The following is a 21,000-nucleotide window of genomic DNA, read 5'->3' as shown; positions in this document are numbered from 1 at the left end:
AGCCGACACCGAGGTAGGAGACTACGATGAGGCCTTAGGGGCCGAAGAAAGTAGCTCCGGTGACGAGCAAGGCCTACCCGTACAGACGGAGGATATCCCAGTGCGTCAGTCTATGGCTCCGGTCGAGGGATCGCCTTCGGGCCTTACCCAAGACCTATCCCGCAGTTCTTCGGCCCCGCCCTCGGGCCCGGCCTCGGACATTCAGCGACAGCCATTAGTACCCAAAACGACTGGTTTCCCTTCCTCGAAACCGAAACCAAAAGTCGTATCGGTTCCACAGAAACCGAAACTGAAAGTGACACTGGTCGGATCAAAGCCTACTACACCTTCGATGCCAGCCAAACCCGTCGGCACCGACCGCACCAAACGGGACTTCGGTGCCAAACTCGCAGCAGCCAACGTCGGCGCCGACACACGGAAAAAGGCCATCGGTACCGCCAAACCTCCTCGGCACCCGGCACCGAAACAATCGGCTCCGGCCACGAAGGTCAAAATGGCCGCTGCGTCGCACACCACTTCGAAAGCAGCACCTAAGGCCCAATCATCGACGCCGTCGACGGCTACTACCTCTCCTCGACTCGATGACCCCGTGGCCCCGAAGAAGTCCACGCCTGCCTCTACAGAACCGCTCGGCGCCAAAGAACCGTCAGCGTTCCAGGTGCGACAAGTTGCAGCGTCCTTGCAACGCATCAAAGAAAAGGCAGCCCTCCAGGACACGTCGGGCTCCGAGCCGAAAAAAGCTCAAAAAGCTTCTCCTGCAACACCCGACATCACTTTTGGCCTGCCGCCATCCACGGCGCCCAAAATGTTTGAAATCAGAACACGTGTCACCCAAACTAGGATCACACCTGCCGACCGCTCTCCTACGGAGACGTCACCGTCCCACATCATCGATGCCGACACCGGCAGAATTATGCTCCACAAGCGGAGAATATCTTCCGAGCGAGCTTTGGACTCCTACCGGATCCCGCTAAAGAAAAAGCTGCCAGCAGATTCGGAACCAGTTCTTTACGAACGTTTCCATACCTCCTACCTAGATCCACAGCCCTTCTCTCCGACACCCTCCGAAACCGACGTTTTGGAGGACTACATGGGTGACGACGTCCCCTACCCCAAAGAGATGGACCCTGAAGGCCAACAGGACCCTGACCAGGCTTGGGATGACCCTGTAGACCCGGGTGCACATATGGATACACAGGACACGCAGCTATATGGCGCGAAAACGTCTCCCACAGAGGACACTGCCGCATTCAACGCCCTCATTGAACGTGCTGCGGCCAATCATGGTGTGCAACTCCACTCTGACACAATCGAGGACGATTTTCTAATGGATACTTTCGCATCCTCAGAAAGTAATATCAAAACTCTACCCATGTTGAAAGGTGTCCTCAAACCAGCAAAGGACATTTTCAAAGAACCCACCAGGGCAAGAGTAATAAACCCCAGGATCGACAAGAAATATAGGTCGGCGCCTGGGGACCCTACGTACATTAGAGGCCAGTTGCCTCTAGATTCCATCGTAGTCGCTAATGCTCGCAAACGGGCGCACTCGCAGACAACTGGGGATGCTCCTCCCCCGGACAAAGAGTCCAAGGTGCTAGAGACCTCCGGCAAACGGGTTGCAGCCCAGGCAGCTAACATATGGCGTATTGCCAATACCCAGGCGCTCCTAGCTCGCTACGATCGCGCACACTATGACACATTAGAAACCCTGCTCCAACATCTCCCTGACCAATACAAAGAGGGAGCAGAGATCCTCATCAGGGAGGGACAACTCCTCACGAACGCATCCATTAAGTGTGCACTGGATGCCGCAGATACAGCTGCCAGAGCAATAAACACCAGCGTCATGCTACGACGACACGCCTGGTTACGAATCTCCGGATTCAAACCTGAGGTTCAAAATAACATCCTCAATCAGCCGGTCAACCCCGACTACTTCTTCGGACCAGAAGTTGACACCACACTAGAAAAAATAAAAAAGGACACAGACACTGCAAAGTCCATGGGGGCTCTCCAAACGCAGACCTTTCGGAGTGGCTCCTTTCGTCGCCCCGGAAATAGAGGAGCAGGTAGAGGACAGGGGTCACAGCAAACCTACAACAAGGGCAACACACAAAGTACCTACGATAAAAACACCCGGGGTGGTTATCGTGGCTCCAGCACAAAGGGCAGAGGATGCGGATACGGCAATACCAGGTCCTCCCCCAAGAACAAACAGTGACGCCCTCTCCCTTCCTCCCGACCACATAACACCTGTCGGGGGAAGGCTACAAAGGTTCCTGTCCACGTGGAACACCATCACCACGGACAGGTGGGTCAAAGATATTATCAAACACGGTTACTGCCTAGAATTAACCTCCACTCCACCCACAATACCGCCAAAACACCGTCCTATGTCCTCAGAGCACTTAGCGCTATTACAGCAGGAAGTGCTAAGTATGCTGGAAAAAGGCGCAATAGAGGTCATACCCGTCCACGAGCAAGGTACGGGGGTGTACTCCCTGTACTTCTTAATACCAAAAAAGGACGGGTCACTCAGACCTATACTAGACCTGAGACCCCTCAACCGCTACATTCTCTCAGAGCATTTCCACATGCTCACCCTACAACAAGTCCTCCCGCTGCTCAAACAGGGAGACTTCCTGGCCACGCTAGACCTCAAAGATGCGTATTTCCACATACCCATTCACCCCTCACACAGAAAATATCTCAGGTTCACTATTCAAGGGCAGCACTACCAATTCAAGGTTCTTCCCTTCGGCGTGACAACAGCACCCAGAGTTTTCACAAAGTGCCTAGCTACTGTGGCTGCACATCTACGGAGGCAACACATTCACGTCTACCCTTACCTGGACGACTGGCTTGTTCAGGCAAAGTCAGCCCAGCAATGTGCCAGCCACATGTCCTGCACCATTCACCTTCTTCACAGTCTGGGGTTCTCACTAAAGTATCCGAAATCACATCTCCAACCCGCACACGTACAACAGTACCTAGGTGCGACCATAGACACTCTGGCAGCCACAGCTCAGCCAAATTTAGTGAGGATCAACAGCATGCAACTGCTGATTTCCAAGTTCAAACACCAACACTCCCTTCCTGCACGAGTGTTCATGCAGTTGATAGGCATGATGGCCTCCTGCATTTTCATAGTCCCACACGCGAGACTACATATGCGCCCGCTTCAGGAGTGCTTAGCACGTCAATGGAATCAGGCTCACGGGCAACTAAAAGACCTAGTGTTGGTGAGCGGTCGGGCATACAACTCTCTGCATTGGTGGAATCCACAAAACCTTTGCAAGGGCCGACCGTTCCAAGAGCCTGTTCCACAAATAATACTGACAGCGGACGCGTCTCTCCAGGGATGGGGAGCTCATGTACTCAACTACACAGTGCAGGGACTATGGACAATACAACAAAAGAAGATGCACATCAACCTTCTAGAACTGATGGCAATCTTCCTGGCAATGAAAGCATTCAAAGTACATTTGTGCAGCAAAGTCGTGTTGATCCGGACGGACAACATGACTGCCATGTACTACATACAGAAGCAGGGAGGAACACACTCTCCACAGTTGTCTCATCTGGCTCAGAGCATGTGGAAGTGGGCCATTCAGAGGAACATGTTCCTCATGGCGGAACACCTCCCCGGCAAGGACAACCAGATGGCGGATCTGCTCAGCAGACACAGCCACCAAATGCACGAGTGGGAGTTACACCCATCAGTACTCCAACCGTACTTCCAGCAGTGGGGTCATCCGGAGATAGACCTATTCGCCACAAGCGAAAACGCAAAATGCCAAAGCTTTGCCGCCAGGTTCCCACATCCGCAGTCGCAGGGCAATGCGATATGGATGAACTGGTCCGGCAGATTTGCGTACGCTTTTCCCCCAGCACCATTGATACCGCTGGTGGCACGCAAACTCAGACAACACTCACTAACACTCGTCCTGGTTGCTCCAACATGGGCACGCCAACCATGGTACACCACCTTTCTCGAACTTTCCGTGGTGCCGCATCAAAGGCTGCGGATCAAACCCGCGCATTTGACGCAGAACCATGGAGAAATTCAGCACCCAGATCCGCAACAGCTGAACCTGGCAATCTGGCTCCTGAAGTCCTAGAGTTTGGCTACCTAAACCTGCCACCTGACTGTATGGACATCATTAAGGAAGCTAGAAGACCCACTACCAGAGCTTGCTATGCAGCCAAATGGAAAAGGTTTGTCATTTATTGCAATAACAATGACATTAACCCGCTAGACGCATCCATCCAAAACATAATTTGTTACCTCTTACACCTATACCGATGCAATCTGGCATACACCTCAATACGTGTCCATTTGACCGCAATATCATCCTATCTCCAGAACAGGCAGCACCTCTCTTTATTCAGAGTGCCTGCCATCAAAGCATTCTTGGAAGGACTCAAACGTGTAATTCCTCCAAGCCACCCACCAGCTCCAATGTGGAACCTCAACTTGGTCCTCACACGCCTGATGGGTCCACCCTTCGAACCTCTACACTCATGCGAGATTCAATTCCTCACCTGGAAAGTAGCTTTCCTAGTAGCGATCACTTCTTTGAGGAGAGTTAGTGAACTCCAGGCACTAACCGTTCAAGAGCCATTCATACAGGTTCACGCCAACAGGGTCGTACTACGTACCAACCCCAAATTCATGCCCAAGGTGATATCGCAGTTCCACATGAATCAAACTATCGAACTGCCTGTTTTCTTTCAAAACCCACAAACTGTCGCGGAAAGAGCACTCCATACACTAGATGTAAAGAGAGCCCTCATGTACTATATAGACAGGACTAAAGTCTTTAGGAAAACAAAACAACTTTTTGTTGCCTTTGCCCCACACCACAAAGGTAACGCCATCTCCAAAGCAGGTATAGCCAGATGGATCGTTAAATGTATTCAAATTTGCTATCAAAAAGCTAAACGCACATTAACGATTCCCCCACGAGCCCACTCAACACGTAAGTTAGGGGCCTCCATGGCTTTCCTGGGAAACATTCCTTTGCATGATATATGTAGAGCAGCCACCTGGTCCACTACACATACATTTACCAAACACTATTGTGTAGATGTGCAATCAAAACAGCAGGCAGCTGTAGGACAGGCTGTTCTCAAAACTCTTTTTCAGACCGCTGCAGCTGGCACTGGTAGCCGCCGCTAATAGAGGGTACTGCTATATATTCTATGCACAGATATGAATTCAGCAGCCCACATGCCTCGAACTGAATATGCTACTTACCAGTATGCATCTGTTCTTGGCATGTAGGGCTGCTGACATTCATATCGCCCACCCTCCTCCCCGGCGCCTGTAGCAGCTGCAGCTCTCAGAATTACTGTAAGCATGGTCATCACTTTCTGTATCTACTCCATCACTGCCACAATGGCGAAAAACAATCTGAGGATGGAGAGGATGCCCATGCACACTGTGGTCCAGGGGAGGAGTCACCTATCTCAGGATACTTCGAAGACTCTTCCAGGACAACAACGTGCAAACATCCGGACCCAACACTAGGCGTCGATCTATGCACAGATATGAATGTCAGCAGCCCTACATGCCAAGAACAGATGCATACTGGTAAGTAGCATATTCAATACCTGTCCTGCTCCTATTCAGCCCCCAGTATTCATGAAAGTGACGGCAGTGGTCAATGACCATCTTCGGAGGTCATGAGTACATTTATTCCTGTACCTCGATGAGTGACTGCTAAAGGAGAGCTTGCCAAACTCAGAAATGGGCCACACCCAGGCGATGCCGAACTCTTGCCATTGTTGACTTTTACCATCAAATGGTCAAAGTCCCACCTTAGCTCCACACAGGGACCTCCATTCATAGGGGCAATCCTTGACACAATAGCATTCAAGGCCTTTCCTCCACCATAGAAATTATCTGACACTCAGGGTATGATCCAGATGTTTGAGGGTCAGTTCTTGATTCTGTGAAAATGGCTCTGAGGCTTCTTGGTCTCATGCATCCTCCTTGTCTACTATACCATGTGGCACATGCTGGCTCTGCAATGGAACCTCAAACCTAGTGGGCTCAGCATCCAACAGTCTCTCCGATTCCATTCAGGTCTCAATAGAGATGGCTTAAGATCTGCAGTGGTGACTGACAGATGACTGTCTGGCCCTCTGCAGGTCTCTCCTCTTTTCCTGTCCAGAGCTCAAATGAAAGTTTGATGGACATTAGGCATATTTTCTTTCCGCATCCAAATCTCTCATTTGAGAGAGATGCAGCTCTACTGGTTTAGGGGAGGTGCATACTTAGAGGAGATGGAGATCAGAGGCCTCTAGTCAACTGGGGAGAGCCTGCTCCACATCAACCTGCTAGACCTTCAGGCAGTATGATTGGCCTGGGCATCCTTCCGGTCATCCATCTAATGGAGGCTGGTGTAGGTTCTCTTTGACAATGCCACCAGTCTGTGGTACTGCAACAAACATGAAAGAGCAGAGTCCTGGGCCCAGTGCCAGAAGGCCCTATGCCTATGGAGGTGGCTGGAACAACAGAACATCCTTCTTGTCGCCAACCATCTAGCTTGGTCCATGAATGCAAGAGCAGACAAACTGAGCAGGCATAATTTGTCAGATCATCAGTGATGTCTCCGTCCCGAGGTTGTGCAGGGCATCTTTGAACTCTTTGGGAGCCCTGGCTAGATCTGTTTGCCACTGTTGAGAACACACACTATCAGCAATTCTACATGCTGGCATTTCCTTCAAAGCTCGTGTTAGGACATGCATTCCAACTCAATGGACCAAGGAACTCCTGCACATGTTCTGAAGATCAGGAAAATGGGCCCAAATCATCTTAATTGCTCCAGACTGAGCCATGAGGTTGGAGTGACCAGTGCTACAGAGCCTAAGTATTTGCCTCCAAGAAGACTGCCACTTTGTGAGGACATCCTGCTTCAGCATCAAGGCAGGGTGCTGCATCTGAATATCCATAGTGTACAACTAAATGCATGGAGACTGAATGACTGCATCTAGGTGCATTTACATTGTCACTAAGATGGTGTTTGTTATCCTTGCTGCAAAAAACCCTTCATAAAATCCATATTCAATGGTCTGTGGGGCAAATGTTTTAGTCTGGTGTGGCGCCCAAAACACCAGCTATGACAAGCTCAACTTTCCATCCTCATTTGTCTCTTTTCTGCTTAGCCTGGAAAGACTTTGAAATGGACATAGTAAAAGGTTACTTCTAAACCATTTCAGTCTATCTGTGTTTACTAGACCAACTGTCCTTATTTAAGTCTCACGCTTTGTTACGTTTTATTAAAGGTTTGGCACATATGTTACTTCCCAAGTCATTTGTGATCACCTTAACCTGGTCATGACATTCCTTATGCGCATGCTAGTCAAGTGCAAGCATAGCTGCTCCTTAAGGCTCTTCATGCTGAAAACAGTCTTTCTTATTGCCATGACATCAGCACACTGTATGAGTGAGCCACAGGTGCTGCCAGTACACCCACTCTACGCTGCTTTCTTCCTGGTTGAGAATGCAGGCGACTCTTTTCCCTACGGTTGTGATGGCCTTGCATGTTGGCCAATCAATCACCTTGCTAGCATTCTTCTCCCTGCTGCATTGTTTGATAGAGGAGAAACTCCATCACTGATATTGAGCCTATAAATTGGCAGGGTGAAAGATCTTTAAGTAGATGATCAGCTTTTTGTCTGCTTTTCAGGTGAAACGTGGAGCGGTACAAAAGAGAACCGTGTCAAGGGTATTCCCTCTGCATTAATATCTGCTACACACTGGTCAAAAAGTAGCCTTACAAGGGTCTCAGTCCCCATTCCACAAGGGCCAAGGCCGCTCCAACAACATTTGCATAGGGTCGCCTGCTCTTGATGTATTCCAAGCTGTGACATGGCTGTTGGTACATACATTGACAATGCCCTATGGCTTTAACACCGACGTCCGACAAGGAGGTCACTTTGATACCTCTGTTCTGCAGGACCTTTCGGTCTCAGTCCACTCTCAGACCTTCCGCCTATGGCACATACTTCTTTGGTATCTATTCGAAAGATGGGGAATCTGCAGTTAGAAGTATACCTCAGAAGAATAACTTACAGACCTTCAATAACACTTTTTCTAATCAATGCTTTATCGAGCTGCAATTCTTCCCTGCCTTTCCACCTTCCTGTTCTGTGGAGGGGCCTCCGCCCTTTGCATCTGAGGGTGTGGAAAGGGAATGAGATCAGAACCTGCGAATATGCAGTTCCGCTCACAATGCCATCTGCTGCTGGAGCACTGCTATTGAAGTTCTGTGAACCTAGCTTGGTACTTGGGGATATTCTGAAGGTGAGGAATCTGTGATTAGATAAGAGTATCTTCCGGTGGAAATGACTGAACTCTCGCAATCACCATATGGTCACCATTATCTTGATCAGAGGTGCCAATATCTAGACATTTCATAAATCACTGACTCTAATTTCACTTCCAACGCACATTTGTACAAGATATTTTTCATTTTGAATGTCACTGGTAAATTTAGATTAGCAAGGCTTCTCTCTTGGACCCAAGCAATCTAATATTCCACAGCTCCTGTTCAACAAATTTCATGACAGCACATGGATTTATTTACATTGAGCACTATCTTTGTGGCAATTACATTTATGTAGTACAGCACTGCATATTCAGTGTGGTGCTGTCTTATTGCTGCCTTAATCGCATCAAATTATTTTCTGTACATCAAGGGTGGAATCTGGGTAAAAACTTAACTTCTGATTTAGAGTCTAGCAGATAGGATACTTTGTAACAAATGTGATGGGTATCTCATCAACCATCTAAGAAGTACATTATATCCTGTGGGACTTCTGATATATGTATGAGATAACCATCATATTTGTGATTGACATTCCATCCGCCAAACTCTAAATCAGGCCCTTAGTTTATTTGTTTCATACTGCTACTGACAGGCATTTCTGGATTCTGACATGAAGATTGTTTCCACAATGCCTTCAATTGGACCTTTGTGTGAGTTTAAGCTTCAGCAATCAGACTGTTCTATATACCAGAATTTAGCAAAAATGCTGGGTTGAGAGGACCATATCATTAAAGAATGGCTTATCCGAATTTACCATGTTTCCTCTTTTGGCATCCACTGGTCCTTCACGAACTGTAATATTATTTACTTGGAATGTCTCCATCTGAATCACTTGTACTCACTGTTTTAGGGCAGGCTCTGTGTGGCTTACTTCCAGTGTGCTAATTATAGTTTCAGCCTCAAACATTCTGTAGATCAAAGAGTCCAGTCTTTGTTGCATCATATGAATGTATGTCTCTTTTTTCCACTTGAGGCAAAAGCAGCAGTTCAGTAAAATCAACCACTCTGCCTTTCATCTGTTTCATCTTTTGTACAACAGAAATTATTCTTGCAACATTTTGACACAAACTCCCCTAAGAAATGAAAAACTTTAGTGTAGGTAAGGTAAATTTATTTGCATAATTAATAAAAATCTTACAATTACTACTTTCTTTGCGAAAATGCACCAATTAGAAATATAGTTCAATTTTTTTTTTTAAATTATAAAAGTTTAAAAGTTTTCTTAGACATAAATACAATATATAAACATTACATCAAACCATCAGCTTTCCAAAACTTAATATAAAATATATCAATTAATATTTCTATAACTTGTGCATGAGATCATAAATTTCGTCCTAAGTTTAGTCCTTAGCTATTTTGGACTTCCAGATTTCCTGTGGCCAACTCACAGGCATTCAACTTCTTTTTAGCAAGTATTAAAAATTTTGTAAAATTGGAAATCATTTGAATATCCGTTAGTCCAAAACAGACTACCATGGCGTGTCTGCAGGTACGAACACCTCTGTCAATAAAGCAGTTTTTCAAGTATCTTTTTCTTGGTCAACTTTAGTGTTTTTCCAATAGAGGAACACTAGCTAAGGGCATCGTGTGACCCTAGGCTAATGACATTGGGGCTGTTTCACAAAAGCACACTTGAATCCAAGAAGTACTACTACAGGAGTAGTCTTTTACATACCTTTATGAATCAACCCCAAAACGCTCAACTCCCCATTAGTAAAAATGCAACGTGTGCAGAACTACTACAGCTGTACTGCTTTACATACTCTAAAGTGGCATTGTGAACATGCCCCAGTGTATTTGCAGAGGTAAGTGGGTTAAACATTGACAGTCCTTGTAAAAGATGATAGAGCAACAGTACGAAGTAGAAATTTATAAGGTATATTTATAACTGTCTACTTTTTCTGCTCCGCACAGTTATAATTGTAAGGTTCTTCATTTGTCAGTAGCACAATCCCTAGAGATAAAATACAAAGAAATTAAATTGGTATAAATAAAGTTGTGTCTACCATGATGTTTAGCCCTTCTAAAATCTTTCCTTACAGCCATACAAAAGGCTTTCTCAGCAGCATGATAAATTACTCTGATTGATACTTCATATTTGTCAAGCTGTGTCAACAGTATACAAATCAGAAAGTAACTAATGAAAAAACGTTCAAATATTTATCAGGCCTCTTCCAACTTCAACATCCTGTGGCACACTTAAGGTCAGTCAACCAATGCAAACTGATAATCTTGAAATGAAGGTTTTCCAGATTTTGAGGCAGGTCACTGAAAGTGGTATGATCCAAATTATGTTAAGTGGGGAATAATCTCCAGAAAGATCATAGACTTTTCAGAAGCCTAAACAGTTTAAAGCAAACAATTCCTTCTTTAGCAGGAAACACAAAAAACTTGATGAACTCACCTGTCATTCCCTATAACCCTCCATTATAAAAACCCTTTCAGAAGCCTATTGTGTAATTTTCATTGCTTGTTTGCAGTGACCTTATGTTTATAATGATTTATGTTGAAGGAGAAAAGTATTTAGAAATCACAACGATGTTCATCACTCCATGTCTTCCATGAAACAAGGTGGAGTATTGCGCTCCCACGCTGGATAGTCCATAGTGCTCACTGATGTGAGCAGAGTAGGTTAATAGTACTATGGCATCTCCTGGGCTATGCTAGGTGTTAGAAATGGGGTTTCTGGTTGGCTAAGGCTTGCGCCAAAGTCAGGCAGAAACCACCACTCTAGTCAGGGCAAGGAAGTTACACGCCAAAGATAACCCCTGCTCACCCCCTTGGTAGCTTGGCACGAGCAGACAGGCTTATCCCTGAGGCGATGTGTAAAGCGTTTGCGCGCGCACCCAGCAACAACACCCAAGGCCCCCCACAAAGGAAACTCCACACAAGGTATTCTATAAAAATAACCTTTGTATTATACACAACACATTAGATAAAAACACACACTTTACAATGTGCCAACAGGCACGGGCAGAATTTACAAGGGATTATATATACAGGGGACAGGGCCACATGGACCACTGTCAGGAATTAGCACTTAGAACATAGCACAAATCACCAATAGTAAACGTAGAACATAACACAAAGTAACTGTAGAACACAACCAGTCTCTACTTGCGCAATAATGACCTCAGCGTCATCGCACTAGCATCAGGTATAAAACCTATCCTGTATCACAGGGGCATAAATCACATTATGCAATTCTCATTGGTCTAACTCATTAGACCTATCCACCTAGCTATAACTATACTAGGGGCGCACATCGCACAGGGAAGTACATTCTCCCTACCATCAACCTAAGCAGGTAAAACAACCTTCTAGGCAGAAATAACCACATTTAGAGGTATCAGACACAGGGTGCGCAAAACATGCTATATACAATACATTTCCTAGCACCCAAAAGCACATTAGCATGAATCGCAATAACACCTCAATCACATTAGAGTCCAGGACGCACCAGAACCTAAACGTAGCAGCGGCCCACTACTTGCTGGGCAGCTGGGGACAAAGCAGGGCCTAAACGCTGCAGCTGGCACTAAGTGCTGCGCAGCTGTGGAAGGCAAATAGGGGCCTGGGCTCTCAAATGGCCCATGACACAATGTCACAACGTGGGAGCCCTCTAGGCTCTAGAAACAACATGTCCCCAAGTCCCCCTGGGACTTCTAAATATCAAATGGCCCCCTGAAACGAAGAGCGCACGGGTGCTTTAAACTAAGCATGTCCCCAAATAGCGTAGGAGCCTCGTGGGCTCAGAGAAAATAATGCCCCCGAAGTCGGAGCCATGCTAGGGCTCTAAACAATGTGTCACTGTTGGAGCCATCTGTGGCTCAAGAATGACCCGGCCCGCCTCGTTGGGCCTCTCAAAACAATTGTGCCCCCCTCGTTGGAGCAGCCCCACTATCAAGCGGGGGCTGCTCGGAGAAAGACGGGATCCAGCGCAGTGCCTCGTCCGGCACGCACACGGGAGAGGCATGTTGGAGCGGCCCACTGTAACGAGGGGCCGCTCAGCACTGCACGGGTGCCTCTATCTGGCGACCTCCCCCCTCCAGGCAGCTCTACTCACCAGGCTGCTCTCCAGAGGCGGCGGGGGACGCTGTCTTCTTCTTTGCGGGCAGTGCGGCGCGGGGCTCTCCCTCGGTCATGGGAGCCCCGCACCACAAACTCACGCCGGCCTCTTCCGGCTTGGTTGCAGGCCCCGCCCATGTCACGGGCAGGCCTGCCTGGCTTCCGGTTTTGCCGCGAGCCGCGGCGGTGAAGTTTCACGAGGTAAAGTGCGGGGTGGGCACCCGCTTTTAAATCCAGCAGTTTGGCGGCATATTTAGCGGGGTGGGCACCCGCAATGACATAAATTAAGGCCGCAAATGCGGGGTGGGCACCCGCGCATAATTATCATAAGCCGACAGGCGGCAGGGTAGGCTCCCACACGGAACAGCCATTACGGGGGAATCCCTACGCTGGGGATTCCCTCTGGGGGCAAGGATGGCAGCTGAGCGCTGCAGAGCATGCACGCTCTTCTTCCTGGCCAAAAATAGCGATAAAAGCGCTCCTAGGGCGCTAGCAGGCTGTAACAAGCCTTGGCAAAGGGAAAAGTTCTAAGCAGTCCTGGGCATCTGAAGATGGAGCAAAGCAGCTCCCAGCAAGGGAAAATCCTCCAGGTATCCAGGGGCTGGGCAGGGCCCAGGGAGGCAAGCCTTCCCCTGGGCCCCAGCAGCAGCACGCCCCGGGTAGATTCGAGTTGGAACAAGAACATTTTGTAAGGGGACACAGCCCCTTTTTATACTCCACATCCCTTTGTTCTGGGTTCAGGGTGAGGAGGAAAACCAGTCGCAGCTGGTTGGGGAGCACCCTTGATGTGCTCAGCCCCTCACTCTATTCATTGGCAGGGCTAGGGTCGTCAGTCGCACCGCAGGGGGCAGGGCCAGCATTGTGTGTGGAAAACCCTGTCCTATTCAGGACCCAGGTGTACTCCTCCCACCCATCTAGCTGCTGATCTCCCCATTCACCACTGGGTGACTCATCCTGACTCTGGGGAATCCCTAGCCCGTCACATGACATGACCAGCCAATCACGCGACAGACACACTGCACACAGAAGTGCCCACTTCTAGAAGTGGCACTTCCACACTAGGTACATGCACGCCGCACACATCATCGCGCAGCATTCACTCCCACGAGTCCGCACATACCAAACTCGGGCCTGCATACCCCACGCATCAGGAACTACTAGGGACACATACATTCCCCATGCATTCCTATGGGAGGGCAGGCCTATCTCACCACATGCACTCAGAATGCGCACGCACTTTCCTCTGGGACACAGGGAAAGTGCGCAGAAACCAAATATCACCAGTAAAAAGCAAAAAAAGTTCAGGGGTGAACCTGCCAGAAGGGCCAAGTCCAACACTAGGTATGGGAAGAAACCACATATTCCTGCCACTCATCCATCTGAAAGATAGAAGAAGGCAAAGTAACTAGTAATCTTTACAGATGTGTCTGTTTCCATCGATCTCTTTGACAATCGCATTTGGACAGAGCTTACAAATATATTTTCATGTAGTGCGACTTTATGCAAGGTATTATTTCAACCATACATCAATCACTGAAACAAAAAGCATAGCACCCTTAAATTAGTATACATTGACTGGTAATTATTTATGATGATTAATATTGTTGAAATAGAAAGTTACATGAACATTAAACATGCCCCAACCTGTCGATGCCTCTTTCTAGCTCTCGCTTTCTCTTAGTCAGTCACTACACTTTATGCATCCATTTATCTGCCTGTCTGTCATCTATCTATCTATCTATCTATCTATCTATCTATCTATCTATCTATCTATCTATCTATCTATCTATCTATCTATCTATCTATCTATCTATCTATCTATCTATCTATCTATCTATCTATCTATCTATCTATCTATCTATCTTTGACCAGAGACAATCACTGGAGAATATAGTAATAGTATGAAGTGTGGAGTCCAACATGATTTTTGGTGAAAAGTTTAAGCACAGACTATTTTGAAGTGGGGAATCTGGTGAATAGATAGCTGTGGAAATAGTCACAGGTTGGTAGCGTACTAGGCTGAATTGCTGCATATTTTAAAGCAATGTATCAACAAATTACCCTCCTAAAAATTTACTTTTTTCACAGGAATGAGAAAATATTTGCTGATGTATTTTTAACGTGAGAAAATTCAGCTGCTAATTGTTTGTACATTTCCATTATTAGATTGCAAGGAAGAAGAGAACAAGGAACAGTTTGTTTGGTTAAACTACAGGATAAGATCATTAGCCATATTGTGTATACCTTCAATCAACATACAATTCCCTCAGCAGTAAGCCATCCACCTATTGCATGCCATCTGGAAAAGAAAACATGGATATCTGCTGCACACTGTTGACTAGAGTATATACTTTATATATTGAACTGGTGTTTGTGCTGAGGTGAACTTCTTGTTTAAATGTACCTTATGGTCTATCTTTTCTACAACTAAAGCATGCACAGCAGGAAAGAACTACATAGTGCATATCTTAAAATGCACACATAATACATGACATGCACACTGTATTCATGTCATGCCCCACAAAGACAGACTGTGCTGTAAAACTGAATTATTATATATTGGTACGTGGGTATACCAAGCTAAAATTTTAAACTAATTTCATTTTAGTAAGGTTTACAAAATAACAAAGGTGCACCTTGTATTTACATTTGCCATTATTGACGAGAGTGTGCATGACCAATACGTTTTGTCTAATAGTGATATTTTTAATTTGATAGATTTAAGAGGTTGTAAGAGCAGTATCTGACAGAAATGAATGTGCCAAGCAAACCCACAACTGTGTTTACTTAAGAGCACCTCAAAGCTTTAAGTACAAAGTTGTTATTCATTTTCATTAAGTGCCATAGACTCTTAATAAAACTAGTGTTATTCCTGCAGTGTTATTATTTTCAGAGATACATTTTTTGTTGCATATTGCTACTGATAATCAATATAAGGAAACCATCATATTTTAGTGAAATCTTTGTCTCAGAAATGGTAATGTTACTTCACTGCACCAAAAGTGAGCACAATAGATCAGGTCATACCTCCTAGATACAATTTTATTAAACAAAGAAGTTTACTTTAGAAATTGTTGTGGGATGTCTGATAAAGAAAGCTAAAATCAATTTCTGAGATATTATCATTTTAACATTTTGAGGGAACGTTGATTTGCTTTTATTTATGGCATTTGCCAAAAGGTTTTTGAATTTATATATGTTGCAGAGATTTATGTTTTCTAATATGTTTCAGCAAAGTCACACTTCAAGAGAGTGACTCTAAACAGATAAACAAATCACCCTCTTCAGATGATTGACAAACCAAAACACCCAATGCATGTGTTAATATTCAAGTATAAATTTGAAGTGGGTCACAATCTGGTGTGACCTTGATGCTGTACATGTTTTTGTTCAAATTAATTACTTATAGCCTTAGAACGCCTTTAAAAATAAATAGCAATGAGAGATGTGCATTAATGTAAAATAATGGGTTCATCCAGAGGAATTCCTTATCCTGGTGTTGAAGTTGCAGACAGTTAAGACTGCTTCAGCCTTGTTGAGGTGGTTATGAATTGCTAAGGTGAGGGCTGGGGATCCTGTAGTGCAGCTCAGAACTGAAGGAATAAAAGCCCAGTTTTAAACCTGCAAGTGTTCAAGTGTGTGTCAAGCGACATAGTCTCAGACTGATATTTTGAAATTACTGATTGTACTGTGCATCCATTAAAGCCTTAGATTACAATATGGGTAAAAACCCATAGCTATGTAATTTCAAATGTGCTAAGAAAGTATAGGTGACTTCATATGTAACTGTAGTTACTTACATGATACAACATTAGTTGTTTTTCTTGTTAAATTTAACTTTCTTACATTTATTAGAATGTTTTTGTTTTCTATTACAGTTTGAATACAGTTTAAGTTTATAACATTTTGTTTAAGTAGATTTTACTAAAGACTTTTAAAAAATAAAAAAAGTAATAAAAATGTGTTTTTTCTTTATAGCATACTCAGTATTGAATTTACATGTAGTGTCATATGAATATTTGTATTGTTGTTAACTAAACGATTTATATTTTACTGAATTATATTACAGTGTAAGAATGTCAGTCATTGTTCGTTCTTGTCTGGTTTTCTTTAGAAAAACAAAGATCTTTTATATGGATATATTATAGTTATATAATCATTGAAAGGAAAGATGTTAAGATGTTGCAGTGGCAGCAGTTCTGGCAGACAATTGTGTAATATTTTGATGAACTATTTTGTTTGTAATTAGTAATTATAAAATAATCTAGATCATAGATATTAGAATAAAGTTTATTTTCTACTGTATCCATTTCAAATGTTAAAATATTGTTTAAATGTGTTTAAAAACCCTGAATATCAGGCAATGTTATTAATAAGCTGCATAATCAATACATCAAGAGATCTTTATTGATAATCCAAATATTCAAAGTTTACGTTACACAATTCAAAGAGAGTGTGCATACTCTTGAGGGTTGATTATGCTGCAGTTTAGCATGTTGGGGAAGTATAGGGAGCAGGTTGACTTTTTGCACTTCTGTATATAGTCAAAAATGAGAGAAACCTGTATAATAATAAGAACTTATTTTGAATAAAAATGTCTATAATTCAAGGAGTTTTGTTAAGGCTAATTAAATGACAGGTTGGGCAAAATCGCTTGTGAAAATGGCACCGAGCTAGCACTCCATACCCCTTTAAAGACTGCTTTGCTTTTTTGTGCCCAGCTTCTAGTTTGCCAGGCTTTTTAAAGCTGGAAAGACATACCATCCTTCCAAGATCTCTGGTTCATAACTGCCTGAAAATCTTTTAATAGACATGTACAACAGGAAGTTCAACCTTTGAGTTGAACCCATGGTCAATTGTTGCTTACCTTACACAAAAAATGCATGCTTAGAGTATCAAGTACAAAAACATATACTAAACATAAATACAATAGAAAATTAGAGTTTCAGTGATTTATTGTACACGCAACAAAATAAATATTAGATTTCACAAGAAAAAGACAAAATCATGAACAGGCAAACCAAACAATGCACTGTATCTGTACGTATATGATTAATTTTGTATTGCTGTAGTGATTAATTGTTCTTTTAGCAGATGAAAAAAGATGTGGAATCAGATCTGTAGTGTAACTACTGCCAGAAAAGTATTTTTCTTTTATCCAAACCAAAGTGGCAAAATACCAGTCTGGACATTGTTTGAGATTAAATAAAAATACAAATGAAATAAAAAATTATGCTCCACTGCACTAAAGCATAATTCATCTGCTCAAAGGACAGATGTGCTTAATTTTACTGTTGTGTACTAATATTCTTACTTTTGCTTGTAGTTGCTTAAAAGTATGTACTCTGTCATGGGCTGTGATTTGATTTTATGCCTATTTTAATATTACTGCTATATTTGACATTGTTGTATTGCAAAAAAATAAAGTGTCATTTCCTTTATATGACTGGTCTTTATGTTTTGATAATTTCACTTTGAATGATACCAAATCCTCTGTTTTTACAACATCCATATCTATCTATCTGTCTGACCGTCCGTTTATCCGTTTGTCTGTCTATCTATCTATCTATCTATCTATCTATCTATCTATCTATCTATCTATCTATCTATCTATCTATCTATCTATCTGTCTGTCTGTCTGTCTGTCTGTCTGTCTGTCTGTCTGTCTGTCTGTCTGTCTGTCTGTCTGTCTATCTGTCTATCTATCTGTCTATCTATCTATCTGTCTATCTATCTGTCTATCTATCTATCTTTCTATCTATTTATAAGGCAGTGATATAAGAGGTGGACTGTTAGCTGTGAGTTACTCAGTGACAGAGGTGATTACTAAAGGAGCAGACGAAACGTATTAGGAGAGAGGTGGACTCTAATGGGAGAGCAACCATTGCTTGACGTGGTGGATAGTAGCAGAAGATCATGACAGTGATGTGACAGGTGCACAGTGATGAAAATGTTTGACATTACATACACAGTGGACACTTTTGGGATAAATTACAAGTGATGAGAGAAAGCTAAAGTGTGGGATATCAGGAGTGTAATGTATGCTGTGGCAGTAGAGGTGTATAATGACTCAAGATGGAACTAACTGGAGAGGGGACTATATTCCATGAACAAGAGAACGAGAGGGCAATGGAAAGAGAATAGACAAGGGAAAGGACAAGGAAGGACAATGTCCTGTCTCTATATTGCCCCAGTACAATCTCCACTTGGCCAGTGTTTTAAAATGCTTTTGTCATCATAATAACATCTGATATCCTTATCCACCAAAGTTGGAGAAGGGCCTGACACAAACATATTCTGTGCAGTGGGACTCTGCTGCAAAAACGTTTAAAGACCATTGACTTAAGATATGCTTTTCATGCATTCTCATAACTAATACTTGTGATGATAGGCTTTGATTCATGGATGAAGTGGGTTGTTACTATTCTAGTATTGTTGGGCCTCTTGATAGCCTTCAACACTGTGGACCATTCAATCCTTCTAGAGCTGCAAACACTAATTGGCTTAATTCTTTTCTATCTGACCATTAGTTCCAGGTAATGTTATGGTCCTCCCTCTCCAACTCAAGTAATGTTAGTCATGGTGTTCCCTGGGGATCAGCCATTTGCCCTGTCTAATTCAATGTATACTTAAGGTCACAATTTGATTTAGGCTGTAGTCATGATGCATAGATCCAAACAATGATGACATGTAGATTTATATAAAACTCTTACAAGACGTATAACTTTGGTGGCATTTGATTCTTTTACTGCAGGACTTTCTAAACTGGGTGTCACAAACTATATCCAGATAATACAACTTAAACTGAGCTAATTGTATTTTAAATTAAATCTACACCATTAATCAAATGCCTTGAAATATCAAAATCTGTTGATTAAAATAAGCTGTGCCAATTAAATAGTACTAAGTTTATCTTTATCGCAAAAGCCTCTCTAAGACGATTGGTCCAGTCAATAACTACGATCTGTTTCTATAATATGACTGGGCACAAGCCAAAATTGACACTTCTCTTTTTTAAGAACCTGTCTTTAGAAGCTAGAGCTGCAATCAATTCCTGTTGGGATTATTTTAAGGCCCTTTATGATGGTCTCTGATAAAATCTGCTGGAGAAACTGGAAGGAACCAGAACACTGTGATTCATGCCATCTTTGCTCTACAAAAAGAGAGGGAGAATTTTTCAGATTGTCAATGCTCGCTTCATTTTCTTCCTGTGGGGTTTTGTAGTATTTCTCAAACCTTATGTTTGACATTTAAGTGCCTTCATCACTGTGCTTCCAGACAAATTTTTGTAGCAGAGGCCAAGCATCTGAGGGTCCAATTCCGATCTCGTTCGGAAAGCATACCGACTGATTCGGTTCCGGAATGCTTTCCGTACGACTCGGATCGGGGGAGCCCAACTGAAAGAGTACGATGCATCTGTATCCATCTGGATCCGATTCGGTAGGACTCCCATTGACGTCAATGGGAGCCTATGTTCCGAACGTGAACACAGGCTCCCATTGAAGAAAGGGGGAGTTGGGGAAAATCGTGCACCCTGTGGCGGGCACCCCATGGTGCTTGCCACACTGTGCATGGTTAGGAAGATTGGACCCATGGTTACCCCCACAGGACAGGATCAATTCAGGCCCGATTCGGAGGGCCCTGGGTGAAGGTGCGCCTACTACGGGCCCCAAAAGACCAATTCGGGCAGCCGTTTTTTCCAGGCAAACTGAATCGAAAAGGCTGTTTGAATTGGTCATCGTACTTGCTCATTCGGAAACCAAGTCCTTAGAGCTGTGCGAATTGGCTCTGGAAAGGCTCGTCCTGTCTGAATGCCTTTCAGAACCGATTCAGTCAGCCATAACGGCTTCCAGGCATCATACTTGGCCGTTCTGAACTTGGAACAAGTAGGTTGGAAACTAGGGCTCCGGATCGGTTTCAGCAAAGCCGATCCGATCTGGAGCCCTTCCGACCTTAGTTTTAAAAAGTAGAAACGGGTAAACAGAGAAGGACATGTTAGCTAATCTCAGTATAATATTTTTCTTCAATATACTTCTGTGAAGCAGATCTGTCCGAGAATACAATCAGCTGTTATTTATTTAAAAAAACCTTTTCTGAAGAATGTAGAAGGGCGAAGGCCCAGGCACTGGTACTGTTATGATAAAATAACAAGGAGCAATATTATTCACTAAATTCAGCAACACCTATGGAATTTGTGATGGAGAAAAAGGCTGCCGCAGAATTTCTGTTGGCATCCCATAATAAAAGTTGTCCTGCCATTATTGGAGTTGGCAATAGGAATTGGCCTAACAGCTAGGGCGGTCGACCTTGAATCTGGGGAACCGGGTTCGAGTCTCGGCAATGACACTGAACATCCTGTGAGTCTGGGCAAATCACGCAATCTCCCCGTGCCTAACAAAAATATTAATGTGTCCTCATGTAACGCAACTGGTGCAATGTAAAGTGCTCTGATACCCGATACCTTTGGGTCAAGGTTGCGCTATATAAAACTCCGTAAAATAAAATAAATCCCATGCTTCATAGCAGCCTATACAGTCATCAGGCCATGTATAGTGGGGTAGACAGTCCAGTGAGCTGTGCATAGGGC

At 44.0% G+C, this 21,000-nt stretch overlaps 1 protein-coding gene across 18 annotated transcripts in view; it reads left to right on the top strand.

The window, feature by feature from the left end:
* MBNL1 (muscleblind like splicing regulator 1) overlaps window positions 1–17,854 on the top strand; it is a 498,242-nt gene extending 480,388 nt beyond the window's left edge. For all 18 annotated transcript variants that reach the window (XM_085634851.1, XM_085634864.1, XM_085634862.1 and 15 more), the window contains one exon: window positions 14,580–17,854. The gene's annotated coding sequence lies outside the window, so the exon portion shown is untranslated. The remainder of the gene's footprint in view (window positions 1–14,579) is intronic.
* Window positions 17,855–21,000: the final 3,146 nt, after the last annotated feature.

This window comes from Triturus cristatus, chromosome 11, assembly GCF_964204655.1.
Source record: "Triturus cristatus chromosome 11, aTriCri1.1, whole genome shotgun sequence".
Lineage (NCBI taxonomy): Eukaryota > Metazoa > Chordata > Amphibia > Caudata > Salamandridae > Triturus > Triturus cristatus.
This window is presented reverse-complemented; position numbering and strand designations above follow the sequence as displayed.